A 14,391-nucleotide genomic window follows, 5' to 3' on the forward strand; every position below is an offset into this window, starting at 1 on the left:
TCACTGACTTGAAATTCAACCTCATAGCCATTTGGAAACCTGATTTGATTATGTCTGCTTACATCAAAATATATTTTCTGATGATTGAACAGTAGGAACCCAGCTGGCACTGTTCTACTTGGGAGAGAGCAGGGCAGGAAATGATTATCTAGGTGCATGGAAGCTGAGCTGTTAGATCCACAACTGGAAATAACACACAAATCAACTAAATAAGAGATTTCTAGGGCAGGATTTGGGGTACATGCACACTTTTTCATGTACTTGTGTAAGAGGTAGTGAATTGGCCAAGTGTTCAAGTGTTGCTGAAGCTGCTTGGAGGTCATCTGCTTTGGACATCATTTGCAGATGTCTTGTTTTAAACAAGGTTGGTGTAGTTTGGTAGAAAGAACTCTCTTCATAATTATATAAGTTCTGATCCCTGCCTGCTAACTTTTTAATTTTGTTTCTAGGGTTAATTCTTTGCCTCTCAAGAACACCAGTTTTCATGTCTAATAATAGTACCGTTGATAACAGCTTTTGAGATTGTTAACAGTTTTAGATACGAAGATGTGGTGGTTGTCATTCCCTGCTTCCCCAGTGAATTGAAGGTTTGGTTCCCTTGCTGGTATCACTATTGAAGTGTTTAGACCATGAAGGTAATGACTTCTTCTGTGGGTTAAATCCACTGATAGGTTCATACTAAATGGGCTTTTAGAAACTAGGCCTGGTTGGAAGATGTAGGTCATTGATGACATGATTTTGAAGAGTGTATCTGCTCCTTTTGTCTGTCTTATGCCTCCTAGGGGTCATAAGGTGAGCATCCACCTTTATCATAGGCCTGTAGCAATGGAATTAGTTAGCCACGGATTGAAAACATACACCAAAATAAATTTTTCCTCCCTTGACTTTCTTGATTTGTCATTGTGACTAATAAAGTAACAGAGATTGGTTTTGGAGTTAAATACTTTTGGTAAATACTATAATATTGTATAAAACTTGATTGAGTAAAGGCTAAGGCAATCTGATCTGTGTGTGTTAGCTCTTGGAAGACTCCAGGAGATGGCAGTAAAGGCATCTTGTCTTTAACCACCCTTATGTAAGAAATTCTGGGTCTCATTTTCTTTCTCAATTTCAGTTTCCAGAGGTCTTGGGCAAAAAGAGAGCCCCCCAGGTCAGGCTCTGTCACACCAGCCGACATACATGAGTAGGCAGGACATTATCTAACAGATAACAAGGACAGGGTAGGTGGCTCAGGAAGCAGCAGCTGATGAACAAAAGGCTTTCTCTCTGTTCCCAATAAATTGGTCCTTGGAGATCCTGGCTTTGAAATTCTAATTGACATAGGAAGAAAAAGATTCATTAGGCCCTGGACTCATTAAAATGCTCTGCTGCTTACCTTCAATTTATTCTTGTCAGTTTATCAGAAGGAATTAAGTAAACCAACAGTCTACGATGCTCTGACAGCATAGTTCTATGTGCTTTATGCTAGGGGCTGTGGGTGTTGACTGTGTCTCCTATATTCCTTGCAATATACGGGTGGTTTGAGAAAAGTATCGTCCCTGGGACTTTATGAGTCTAAATCTCACCTTCAGCACTAAAAGGACTTTCCAGATCATAAGTGATAATGTGAGAACCAAGTAGACCACCTCAGGAAAACACCAGGTGGCTGGAACTTTCCATTAAGCTTGAGGTCAGGGAGTTTCCAAAGAATTCAGAGTAACAACCTGTACCAGGAAATGTCCCGACTGCAGTAGGGCAGGATCTTTCACCACCCCATCTGCATGCCAAAGATATCTACCCACTAAGAGCCACCAATGAATACAAAGAACCATGAGCTCCACCAATGAGTGGTAACCAACTCATTCTGTTACCTAAGCCTATACCCTAAAAAGTGTGCATTTTGGTAGTTCGGGTCTCCTCTGCCCTGATTGCAGGACGTCCGTCTCTGTGAGTGGGACGTCCCTGATGTAAGGCTCGGCTCTTTGGTTCTTATACTTGGTGCATTGGCCAGGAATCATTTTCCTTGCAGGACCAGTGACTAGAGATTGGAGGATCGCTTGAGCAGGTGCCGGCGGTTGTCTTTGTGTCTGTTTTAATGTTTGTCTGACTCTTTGAATCTGTGCGACCGCAAGGAAGCTTGGTTTCAGTTCGCATCTACATGGTGGTTGACGATCGGAGGTAGTCCTGAGTAGTGGGTAGACGTGCCTTAACATTGCTGACTTCGAGAGTCCTGGAGGACGCTCCAGGCTCTGTCTGGGAAGTAGGATCCAACAGGGTTTGACTTTATCTGGAGTTGGCGGGAAGGAGGCCCCTGCAGAGCTCTTCTGTTCATTTCTTTGTGGCTCTTGTTGAAGGGACACCTCTGTCTATTAATTGCTGTCTCTTTGTTTACATGTGGACTTAGACCGTGGACTTGAACAGTATGGGGCAGACTGTGACAACTCTCTTGAATTTGACTCTTAAACACTGGGCAGAAGTTAGGTTTAGGGCCCACTATATCTCAGTAGAAATGAAAGAGCATAGGTGGGATACTCTGTGTGCCTTGGAGTGGCCTTCCTTTGAGGTCAGATGGCTAGCTGCTGGCTCTTTATCCTGGACTCTTATTCAATCAGTCAAACAGCATGTTTTTGGGGTGGGCCCTAGGAGTCACCCAGACCAGATCCTGTATATTCTGGTCTTGGAAAATTTGATATCTTCCAAACTCCTCCATGGGTTTGTCCGTGGGTGTCTGTCCTTGTTGTACAGGACCTAGCCAATAAGAATGTCCTCTTGGACACAGGTACCGTCCTCCTTCTCCTGGACCCCCCCTCCTCCCTACCCCCCCACTCTTTATCCTAGCAAATGTCTGGCCACGGAACCCCCAGCACCGTTGGCTGCGGGTCCTTTGGCTCTGCCAGAGGAGGTGAAAGGGGCAGAGGCTTTGCCTTTAGAACCAGGGGGACTCGCTCAAGGGACCCGCAGCAGGAGAGGAATGGTCCCTGACCAGACCAACATCTTGCCCCTCTAGGCCTACAGCTCCCCTGATTATCAGGGCTACCAACCCCTGCAGTATTAGCAATTTTCAGCGTCCAACTTGTATAACTGGAAGACCCACAACCCATCCTTCTCCAAGAATTCCCAGAGCCTGACTAACCTCATTGAGTCCCTTCTCTTCTCCCATCAGCCCACCTGGGATGATTGTCAGTGACTTTTACAGGTTCTGTTCACCACTGAGGAACAGTGTATCCTCCTCAAGGCCAGGAAGAATGTCCCTGGGGCAGATGGGCGACCCTCCCTTCTACCAGTAGATATTGATGCAGGTTTTCTGCTGACCAGACCAGACCAGACCAGACTGGGACTTCAACATGCCTGAGGATAGGGAGCCCCTGAAGGTCTACCGCCAGGCACTGATGGCAGGTCTCAAAGGGGCGTTGAGATGCCCCACTAATTTTGACTAAGGTAAGAGGTGGTCCAGGGGCCAAATGAGTCTCCTTCAACTTTCTTAGAGAGGCTCATGGAGGCTTTCCACCAGTTCACTCCTTGCAATCCCAGGAGCGAAGAACATAAGGCTACGTTTACGGTTGCTTTTATTGACCAGTCGAGCTGAGACATTAGGAAAAAGTTGCAGAAATTGGAAGGGTTACAAGATAAGTCTTTGAGAGAGTTAGTGCAGGTTGTTGAGAAAGTGTTTCATAACTGGGAGGCGGAAGAAGAAAAAGAAGATAGGAAGCAGAAGGAACAGGAGTCTAGAGAATTAAGAGAGGAGAGACAGGAAAAGAACCTTCACAGAATCTTGGCCACAGTAGTTAGAGAGACTAGAGAACCAAGTAGGATAGTACCTGGCAACCGAAGAGAACCCCTGGCCAAAGATCAATGCATTTACTGTAAAGAAAAGGGACATTGGGCGAGAGATTGCCCCCCCAAAAAGGGGTCCTATGTGCCTGACAGAAAGCTGGTGGGGCCTAAAGTACTGGCCATCCAAGAGGACAGTGACAGTGAATAGAGGGGACAGGGTTTGGATCCCCTCTCCGAACCCAGGGTAACCCTTACCATGGAGGGAAGCCCACTCAGTTTCTGGTGGACACAGGGGCACAGTATTTGGTCCTCCTACAATCAGATGGGCCGATTTCCAAAAAGAAGTCCTGGGTCCAAGGGTCCACAGGCAACAAGCAATACTCATGGACTACCCGAAGAACAGTGGACCTAGGCATGGGCTGGGTATCCTACTCGTTCATTGTTATCCCAGGATGCCTTTGCCTCTTGTTGGGTAGAGATCTTCTCACTAAGATGGGAGCTTAGATCCATTTCCTCCCAGAAAGGCCCCAAGTCAGGGGCCAACAGGGAGAACCCATCCAGGTGCTGACTATGAAATTAGAGGATGAGTACCAACTCTTTGAGAATAAGGGATCACAGGAGTGATGACTTTGACTGGTGGTTACAGAACTTCCCACAAGCCTGGGCTGAGACTGCAGGAATGGGGAAAGCTTAGAACCAGCCTTTGGTCCATGTGGACCTAAAAGCCCAGGCCAGCCCAGCTACTTTTTACCAGTACCCTATGGGACAAAGAAGTCCCTAATGGGATCCGACCCCACATCCTGCACCTCCTCCATCTGGGGATCCTGTGGAGGTGCCAGTCTGCATGGAATACGCCCCTCCTCCCAGTACGGAAGCCCAGGTCCAGTGACTATCGACCTATCCATGTTCTCAGAGAGGTAAACAAGCGGGTGTCTGACCTCCACCCTACGGTCCCTAACCCATGTAATCTGTTGAGTTCCTTGCCTCCCTCTAGGATTTCGTATACTGTACTGGACTTCAAAGACGCCTTTTTCTGTCTATCTCTGGCCCCTAAGAGAGCAAGGAGTACTTTGCCTTTAAGTGGAAAGATCCTGAGTCAGGCATTATGGGCCAGCTCACGTGGACCCACTTACTTCAGGGCTTCAAGAACTCCCCCACCATTTTTGATGAGGCTCTACAACAAGACCTAGCCGCCTTTCCAATCCCCAGGCAGTACGTGGATGACCTCTTGGCTGCTTCCAGCAAGGAACTGTGTTTACAAGGCACTAACTGTCTTCTCATGGAACTGGGAGAGTTAGAGGCTACCATGCCTCAGCAAAGAAAGCCCAAATATGCCGCCAACAGGTCAGTTACCTGGGGTACTTACTCAGAGAGGGAAAGGGATGGCTGTCAGATGCCAGAAAAGAAACATACCACTGCCCATAAGTCAGAAGCAGGTTAGAGAGTTCCTGGGCACAACAGGCTTCTGTCGTCTGTGGATACCCGGTCACTGAGTTGGCAGTCCCTCTATATCCTCTCACCAAAAATTATCCTCTCACCAAAAATAAGCAGCCCTTTGCATGGGTTAAGAAAGAAACAAAGGGCTTTTGATGCTATCAAAGCAGCCCTCATGTCAGCCCCAGGGCTGGGGCTCCCTGATGTGACTAAGCCATTCCACCTGTACGTGGTGGAAAACAAGGGCATAGCAAAAGGGGTTGTCCTGACTCAAAAATTGGGACCATGGAGGAGACCAGTGACATACCTCTCAAAAAAATTAGATCTTGTGGCCTCTGGGTGCTCCACCTGTCTGAGGATCATGGCCGAGGTCATGGTGTTGCTTAAAGATGCTGATAAATTGATTTGGGATAAATCCTGGTGAGAACAGCTCCACATGCCCTAGAGCGTGTAGTCTGCCAGTCCTCAGACAGATGGCTCACCAATGCCCAAATGACTCATTATTAGACCTTGCTGTTCAACTCTGAAAGGATCCTGTTCGTGCCCCCCACAAGCCTAAATCCAGCCACCCTTCTCCAGACCTCGACCTGGAGCCTCCCATCCACAACTGTCAGCAAGTGCTTGCTGAGGCACATGGCTGACCAGCCCTTGGCTGATGCAGAAAAGACTTGGTATACGGATGGGAGCAGCTACCTGGAAGAGGGGCAAGGGAGAGCAGGTGCGGCTGTGGATATAGTCAACAGAAAGAAGTGTGCTCACAGCTGGCAGGCGCCTATGAGCTAGGGACCCCTGAGACATCCCATCAATTCCAGGTCCACAGACTCAGTCAATGTTGCAGCGACACCAAGCCCTGACACTTAATCCCTGCTGGAAAGAACCTTACCTAGTGTTGCTGACTACCCCAACAGCCGCCAAGGTAGGTGGGATAGCTGCCTGGATCCACACATCCCACATGATGGCTACCACTCCGGTAGAAGAGAAGGACAAAGCTCAGCTTGGCTGGAAGGTCCAGATCACTGAAAACCCCTTAAAATTGAAAGTCACCAGGAGAACCGTACTGTATCTTAGTTCTCCCTTGGGCCCAACCAGTGCCAACCCCCACCAACTTAACCTGGATGGTGATAAATGACATGGGAGATAGAGTATGGAGCACGTCCAGGGTCACTACACCCAACCAGTGGTGGCCGGACTTGTTCCCTGACATCTGCACACTGGCTGTTGGGGCCATGGGCTGGGACCTAGAGGGACACTCAGATCTTTAGAAGGTTCCTTGGGCCTGCACTTCAGATGAATGGACACATTGGAGACGTGCATGGGGAGGTTGTTATAATGGCCACTGGAGGAATATGTTCTGGAAGCGAATTTTTTTTATGTTTGCACCTCTTCCAGGTAGCTCAATCCTAAGTGTGGTGGTAAACTTGATTTCTATTGTAAAAGTTGGTGTGAGACTTCGGGACAGGCATCTTGGAATCCTACCTCAAGTTGGGACCATATCAGAGTATCCGCTAATTAAACTCTCCTAGAAGAGTGTAAATGGAATTGGTGTTACCTACTCTGTGTCACTTTCACTGAAAAGAGAAAAGAGGCTATAGATTGGATAAAAGGATATATGCGGGGGCTTAGATTCTATCTCGACGACTACGATAAAGGGTTAATATTCACTGTTAAATTACGGGAAGAGGCTCTTTATACCTCCCTCAACCCCAACCCAGTTTTAAGCCCCTTCAGACTCCAACCTAAACCTCAGAAACCCCCACTTCTCCTAGGCTGTCAGAAACAGTCACATCCACCATGTTCGTGCCCCCTATGGTTTCTACCACTGAGTCCTTAAAAGAGGGCTTCGGCTTCCACTTACCAGTTTAGTTGAAGAGGCTTTTAAAGTTCTTACTGCTACCAACCCCAAGGCTACAGAATCATGCTGGTTGTGTTATGATGTGGCTACCCCCTATTATGAAGGCATAGCATTTGTAGCGGCTGTCAATCAGACAGAAGATCTGAACCAGTGTAGATGGCAACAGTGGCAAAATGTCAGGCTTATTTTGTCTCAGTCACTGGACAGGGATTATGTATAGGAAAAATTTCCCCCCAAACTTTGCCTATCCCTTCCGGTGGGGGATACCTCTTACCACCCACAGAGGGATGATGGGCTTTTTCTTCTGCCTGAGCGACACCTAGGACTTCTGTGTCCTGGTACAGTTAGTCCCCAGACTTACTTACCACCCTTATGAGGAGCTTTTGTCCTATTGGGATGGTGGGCTACTGAGGGCCAATAGAGAGCCTATCGGCATCACGCTCTCCATCTTGTTAGGACTAGGGCTAGGGGTAGCAGGTGCCGCCACAGGAGCCTCCGCTCTGGTCGTTCATGATCAAAACTTTAAAAGCTTACAGGCTGCTATAGATGTAAATATCTAAGAACTAGAAAATTCCATCTCAGAGCTTCAAGAGTCCTTAGCCTCTTTGTCGGAGGTAGCACTCCAGAATAGGAGAGGCCTTGATCTCCTATTCCTCCAGCAGGGAGGCCTTATGCAGCCCTTAGAGAAGAATGCTGCTTTTACATAGACCATTCTGGAGTAATAAAAGTTTCTATGGCGAGGTTTAGAGAAGGACTGGTGAAAAGAGAGAAAGAGAACAGCACCAGGGGTGGTTTGAATCAGGGTTCAACTCTTCCCCCGGCTCATTATGATTTCTGCCATTATGGGGCCATGGTTGATTTTATTGCTTTTGATGACTTTTGGACCTCACATTCCAAATCACTTATTTACTTTTATTAGAGAATGTATTAGTACAGTACAGATTATGATGTTAAGACAATAATATCAGGAGTTAAACCAAGATGAGGTACAGCAGTATAATGAATAATCCCAAAAAAGGACGGAGGGATGTGAGAACCAAGTAAACAGGACCACCTCAGGAAAATACCAGGTGGCTGGGGCTTTCCATTAAGCTTGAGGTCAGGGAGTTTCCAAAGAATTCAGAGTAACAACCTGTTCCAGGAAATGTCCCTACAGCAGTAGGGGCAGGACCTTTCACCACTTCATCTGCATGCCAAAGATATCTCCCCACTAAGGGCCACCAATGAATACAAAGAACAATGAGCTCCACCAATGAGTGGTAACCAACTCATACTGTTACCTAAGCCTATACCCTAAAAAGAGTATAAAAAGTGTGTATTTTGGTAGTTTGGGGTCGCCTCAGCCCCGATTGCGGGGCGACCCCAGCTTGTTGGATCAATAAACCTCTTGATTGTTGCATCGATCTCTGTCTCTTGTTTCTCTGTGAGTCTTTGGGTCTTACAATAACTCATTTACAGAGGGTCCAAAGAATGACTAGAACTTGCTTTTAAGATCACTAAGTACTTTAATGATGAAATTAGAGTCACATTGCTTGACTTTGGGCCAAGAATATACCTTGAATCCATTTTGAATTTTTAGATTCAGAATGTCATTCATTCAGTTATAAAACATAACATTTATTTTATTTATAGTTATTCATGTAGGCATTTGCCTGTATGGTACTTGGGGCCAACAAGAGAGCCTTGGATTTCCTGGGACTGGAATTATAGACGATTGGGAGAGCTGCCAAATAGGTGCTGAGAATTGAATCCAGGTCTTCTGTAAGAGCAACCAGTCTTTTTAACCACTGAGCCATTTCTCCAGCTGCTAAAATATAACACACATTCTGTGTGCCAGTATTCTGTGATAAAGCAAGCATGAGGCTGGGGGAAGGTAGAAGAGGGAAGTCATGGGGGTTTCCCAGTATTAGAGATTAGCAGGACCACACATGGTCTGAGTAAATAACTTAGTTGGTAAAGTGCTTGCCATGTAAGCATTAGGACCACAAGTTCAGTTCCCAAAACCAGTGTTAAGAAAAGCTTGCCAGCTGGGCAGTGGTAGCGCACACTTTTAATCCCAGCACTTGGAGGCAGAGACAGGTGGATTTCTGAGTTCGAGGCTAGCCACGCTCTACAGAGTGAGTTCCAGGACAGCCAGGGCTATACAGAGAAACTCTGTCTCCAAAAAGACCCCCCCCCCCAAAAAAAAAACAAAACAAAACAAAAACAAAAACCAAAAACAAAAAAAAAAAACCACACACACACACACAAAAGGAAAAAGAAAAAGAAAAGCTTGTCAGTTGAGGCTGGTCTGATGTATAGGGTGATTTTTAGCTTTGTCAGGGCTACACAGAAAATCCTGTATTCAAAACCAAAGGAGGGGGTGGGAGGAGAGGGAGAGAGGGAAGCTTGATGGGTGTGATAGCACATGCTTTTCAATTCGGGCAGAGGCAGATCTCTAAGAAATCAAGGCCAGACTGGTGTACATAACAGCTCCAGGCTAGTCAAAGCTACATAGTGAGACTGTCTCAAACAAGATGAAAAGTAAGTAAATAATAAAATGTGTGGTGTCCTGTAATCCTGGTGCTAGGAAAGTAAGAGACAGGCAGATCCTTGTGGCTCATTGGCCAACTTGTTGAGCTCCAGGCTATGGAGATGCCCTGTTTGAAAAAGGAAACAAGGTGGATAGCTACTGAAGAATGACATCTGATACTAACTTCTGGTTTCCACATTCACCTGTGTATACCCACATGAACACATGCACAGAGAGAAAGACCAAAAGGAATGACTGCTACTGATAAGGAACTTGTTCTCTGGAGAAGTGTATCTGGAAATGTTAAGGCTCAGGGCCAGTGCGACTGGCTTCTGTATTGCAGTACTGAGATTAGGTATAGTTCCTTCATTAAGAACACAGCCAGGGCCTAGAGTCAAGAATGCTTTGCTATAGTTTTGGTTTTAGTTGCCAAAAGCATGGGAGAACAGATGGCCATCTCAGCAGTTTGGATCATGAGGGTATGATCTCAGGTAGAGCTAGAGGGTATGTGGAAAGCTCTGTAACCCGCTGCTGCTGTTTTCAATTTTTTTTTTTTTAAACTATGCTCTTCCTAAACTATTGTCTATCTCAGAACAAAGCAAAAGTATCTCAGTCTATTTCCGTTTCCTAGTCTCCCACTACCATCTCCTGACCCTTCTAGTCCCATACAGTTATCCTGAAGTGACCCTCATCCTGAACTGCTATATTCCAAATGACACTTTGAACCTGCTTCCCAGGCATGTGTCAAGATGAGGTTAAGGAATGTGGTCCCACAGCCAGCATTAGCCTCTTGCCAGGCTTCCATTCACTTATCTGCTTTTACTCCCCCACTTTTGAGAATTAGATTGGCTGTTTAGTATGACTAAACAACTTCAAGAGTAATCAGTACTGAGAGAAACTGATGTTTCTTGATTATCTAAAATCCTGTCAAATTTTAATAAGTACTAAGGGACTCATGACTGGGAAGCCCTGGAAGTATGTCATGGATTTAGAAGAAAAAAAGTACAGAGAGCAATATTTATTTGTCATTTTAGAAATTTCCCAATATTCTGACTTTTTATCCCTGTTTGAGTTCTAAAGCAGCTCTGAGACAAGTAGTGCAAGGATTTTCTGTTTCTGCTTGACATTTATGAGAGTGTAGGGAAGGTTAGTGACCATTTACTGATCTTAATGGTAGAACTAAATAGAAATAAGATTTGGGAGATAAATGGTTTCAGACTTGTGACTCTGAGCCTCTTTTGAACCTGTCTCTTTCTGTGTCATATGAGAGAAGCATGTACTTATGGGTGCTTTATGTTGGCACCCTGTAGATATATTAGGAACTCAATACTTGTTTTTAGCTCAGTGTTTTCTTTTTCCTTTCTCCAAAGATTTATGTGACTTGTTTTTAATTTTGTATCTATACATGTATAGTAACGTGTGTGTGTGTGTGTGTTTAAGTGCCCTAAAACCCACAAGAGGGTTTTTTGAAAGAGCAGTACATGCTAGTACTGCTGAGCCATCTTATTAACCCCTTGCAGTTTATTTTTTGTTTCCTTTTATTTTTGTTTGAGAGACATGGTCTCATTCATGGCTGTCCTTGAATTCATGGTCATCCTCCTGCTTCTATTTTGGTGTTTTAAACATGTTGTATTCTTTTTTTTCCAAAACCACAACAATCCCTCCACACTTTTCTTATATAATATATTCTGATTATAGCTTCCCCTCCCTCTACTCTTCCCTATTAGACCCACTCCCTTTCTGTCTCATTAGCAAGGACGGCTTCTAAGAAATAATAAGCAAACATATATTACAAAACATACTAAGGTGAAGCAGAAACTCTCATATTGAAGTTAGACAGAACAACCCAATCAGTCATCATTTTCCTTAACAATAGTAAGTTAATAGCTATAATACATACACAGAAGACTTGCTGTAGGTCCCTGTAGGCCCATGCTGCTTCAGTCTGTAGGTCCGTGTAGGCCCCATGCTGCTTCAGTCTCTCAGCTCATTTGTGCTTTGCTTAGCTGATGCGGAGGCCTTTGTTCTCCTGGTGTTCTTCATCCCCCTGGCTCTTAAAGTCTTTCTGCCTCCTATTCTATGAGATTTCCTAAGCTCTGAGGGGAGAAATTTGATGGAGATTTCCAATTCAGACTCTTTAGAATGCCCACCTGTGGGTCTATGCATCTGTTTTCATCTGCTGCTGGTGGAAGTCTCTATGATGATGACTGGCTAAGGCACTGGTCTTTGGAGTATAGCAGAACACCAATAGGAATCATTTTGTTGCTTTTGGCGGGGCTTCTGGTCATGTAGTGTTTGGTTCTACTCTAGGGCCTCTGGGCTATCTAGTCCCTGGTTCTTGGTTACCTAAGCAGTGTCAGGAATGGGTCTCTTCTTGAGGAGTAGGTCTTTTTTTTTTTTTTGGCTTTTTTCGAGACAGGGTTTCTCTCTGTAGCCCCGGCTGTCCTGGTACTCACTTTGTAGACCAGGCTGGCCTCGAACTCGGAAATCCGCCTGCCTCTGCCTCCCAAGTGCTAGGATTAAAGGCGTGTGCCACCATCGCCCAGCTGAGGAGTAGGTCTTAAGTCAGATCAGACATTGGTTGGCTACTCCGAAGTTTTGTGCCACCGTTGCTCTAGCATAGTTTGTAGGCAGGGATAGATTGTAGGTCAAAGGTTTTGTAGGTGGGTTGGAGTTCACACTTCCTTTCAGTAGCTTACAGAGTACCTTCCCCTACCGAAGACACTAGGGGTTAGGTTACATGTAAGCACTGTCTTGACTTTTCCATGTTCAATGAGTTTCATGGGTGTTAACCTCAACAGTGGGGTCTCACTGTGAATTTTTAGAGAGCGATCCTTTGTCTTAACAGCAGCCCGAGTTGTTTGGGGATTTCTCCCTTGGCCAACAACTCTATATTGAATTCAACACAGTTCAGTCACTGGAAGTCTTATCTGGCTATCAGAGATAGCCAATTGAGACTTTGTATTTCCCATTACTAGGAGTCCTCATTAGGATCACCTTTATAGATTCCAGGGAGTTTCTACTGCATTAGGTTTCCACACTACCCCCTCCCCCCCCATACTCCCCAATCTCTCTCCACACTCTCCCTTCACTCCATCTCCCCACTCCACTTGATCTCCATCTTCACCCTGTAAAATCTATTCTATTTTTCTCCTCCCAGGGAGATCTTTGTGTGCTCCTAGACCCCTCCTCTTTACCTAACCTCTCTAGGCCTATAGATTGTAGCTCAGTTATCATTTACTTAACTGCTAATATCCACTTATAAGTGAATATATATACTATATTTGTCTTTCTGGATCTGGGTTACCTCACTCAGGGTGATTTTTTTTTTTTTTCTAGCTGCATCCATTTGTGTGCAGATTTTATAATGTCAATTTTTTAAAAATAGCTGAATAATACTCTATTATGTAGATATACCACATTTTCTTTATCCATTCTGTTAAGGGACCCTAGGTTGTTGTCAGTTTCTGGCTATTATGACTAAAGCTGCTGTGAACATGTTGAGCCAAGTGTCCTTGTGGTAAGATGGAGTGCCTTTTGGGTATATGCCCAGGAGTGGTATAGTTGAGTCTTGAGGTAGATTGATTCACAGATTTCTGAGAAACTGCCATATTGTTTTCCAAAGTGACCATACAAGTTCGTGCTCCCACCAACAATGGTGGAGTGTTTCCCTTGTTCCCTATCCTTGCTAGCATGAGCTGTCACTTGTGTTGATCTTAGCTGTTCTGACAGGTGTTAAGGTGGAATCTCAAGGTAGTTTTGATTTGCTAAGGATATTGAACATTTCTTAGTTTCTTAGCCACTTTAGATTCCCCTATTGAGAATTTTCTGTTTAGATCTATACTCAATTTTAAAATAGTATCATTTGGTTTTTTGATATCTAGTTTGATATATAGTATGTTAGTCTTCCATTGGATGTGGAGTTGGTAAAAATCTTTACCCATTTTGGAGGCTGCCACTGTGATTGGTGGTGTCCTTTGCCTTATAGAAGCTTTTTAGTTTCATGAAGTCCCATTTAATTGATCTTATAGTACATGCACTGTTAGTGTTCTGTCCAGAAAATTGTCTTCAGTGCTAGTGCCTTCAAAGCTGTTCCCTACTTTCTCATCTATCAAGTTCAGTATATCTGCTTTTATGTTGAAATCTTTGATTCACTTGGACTTGAGTTTTATGCAACTTGATAAATATGGACTTTTTTGCATTCTTCTACATGCAGATGTCCAGTGTGACTAACACTGTTGAAGATACTGCCTTTTTTCCAAGTGTGTATTTCTGGCTTCTTTATCAAAAATCCATATGTATGTAGATTTATGTCTGGGTCTTCAATTTGATTCCATTGTGTCTATTTTTTCCCCTAATTCCACATGTCTGTTATTACTGTAGCTCCGTAGTACAGCTTAACACAGGGAAAGGTGGGATCTCAACAGTCCTTTGATTGTTCAGAATTGTTATAGCTATCCTGAGGTTTTTGTGTTTCTATATGAAGTTGAGAATTGTCCTTTCAAGATCTGAAAAGAATTGTGTTGGAATTTTGATGGGGATTGCATTAAACCTGTAGATTGCTTTTGGTAAGATGGCCATTTTTATTGTGTTAATCCTGTGTTGGATCTATGAGCATAGGAGATCTTTCTGTATAACTTCTTAAATTTCTTTTGTTAAAGACTTGATTTTGATTTTGTTTGTTTGTTTGGTTTGGTTTGTTTTTTTTTGTTTTTCGAGACAGGGTTTCTCTGTATTGCCCTGGCTGTCCTGGAACTCACTCTGTAGACCATGCTGGTCTCCAACTCAGAAATCTGCCTGCCTCTGCCTCCCAAGTGCTGGGATTAAAGGTGTGCGCCAC

General features: G+C 44.5%; 1 protein-coding gene and 1 long non-coding RNA gene across 5 annotated transcripts in view; one reads left to right on the top strand and one right to left on the bottom strand.

Annotated features, from left to right (window-relative positions):
- Positions 1-7,071, bottom strand: part of LOC116091223 — a 46,969-nt gene extending 39,898 nt beyond the window's left edge. The window contains exons 1-2 of one of the 2 annotated variants that reach the window (XR_004118976.1): positions 7,043-7,071; positions 6,071-6,213 (exon numbers count right to left, since the gene is read on the bottom strand). This is a non-coding gene — a long non-coding RNA (uncharacterized LOC116091223). Of the gene's footprint in view, positions 1-6,070; positions 6,632-7,042 lie in introns of those variants that run through there. The other variant, XR_004118975.1, reaches the window with a different exon arrangement.
- Raly (RALY heterogeneous nuclear ribonucleoprotein) overlaps positions 1-14,391 on the top strand; it is an 85,897-nt gene that overhangs the window by 41,198 nt on the left and 30,308 nt on the right. The window contains exon 1 of one of the 3 annotated variants that reach the window (XM_031372388.1): positions 3,497-5,097. The exons of the other annotated variants lie outside the window; for them this stretch is intronic. The gene's annotated coding sequence lies outside the window, so the exon portion shown is untranslated. Of the gene's footprint in view, positions 1-3,496; positions 5,098-14,391 lie in introns of those variants that run through there. 3 annotated transcript variants of the gene reach the window in all.

This window comes from Mastomys coucha, unplaced genomic scaffold (assembly GCF_008632895.1).
Source record: "Mastomys coucha isolate ucsf_1 unplaced genomic scaffold, UCSF_Mcou_1 pScaffold15, whole genome shotgun sequence".
In the NCBI taxonomy this organism is placed as follows: Eukaryota; Metazoa; Chordata; class Mammalia; order Rodentia; family Muridae; genus Mastomys; species Mastomys coucha.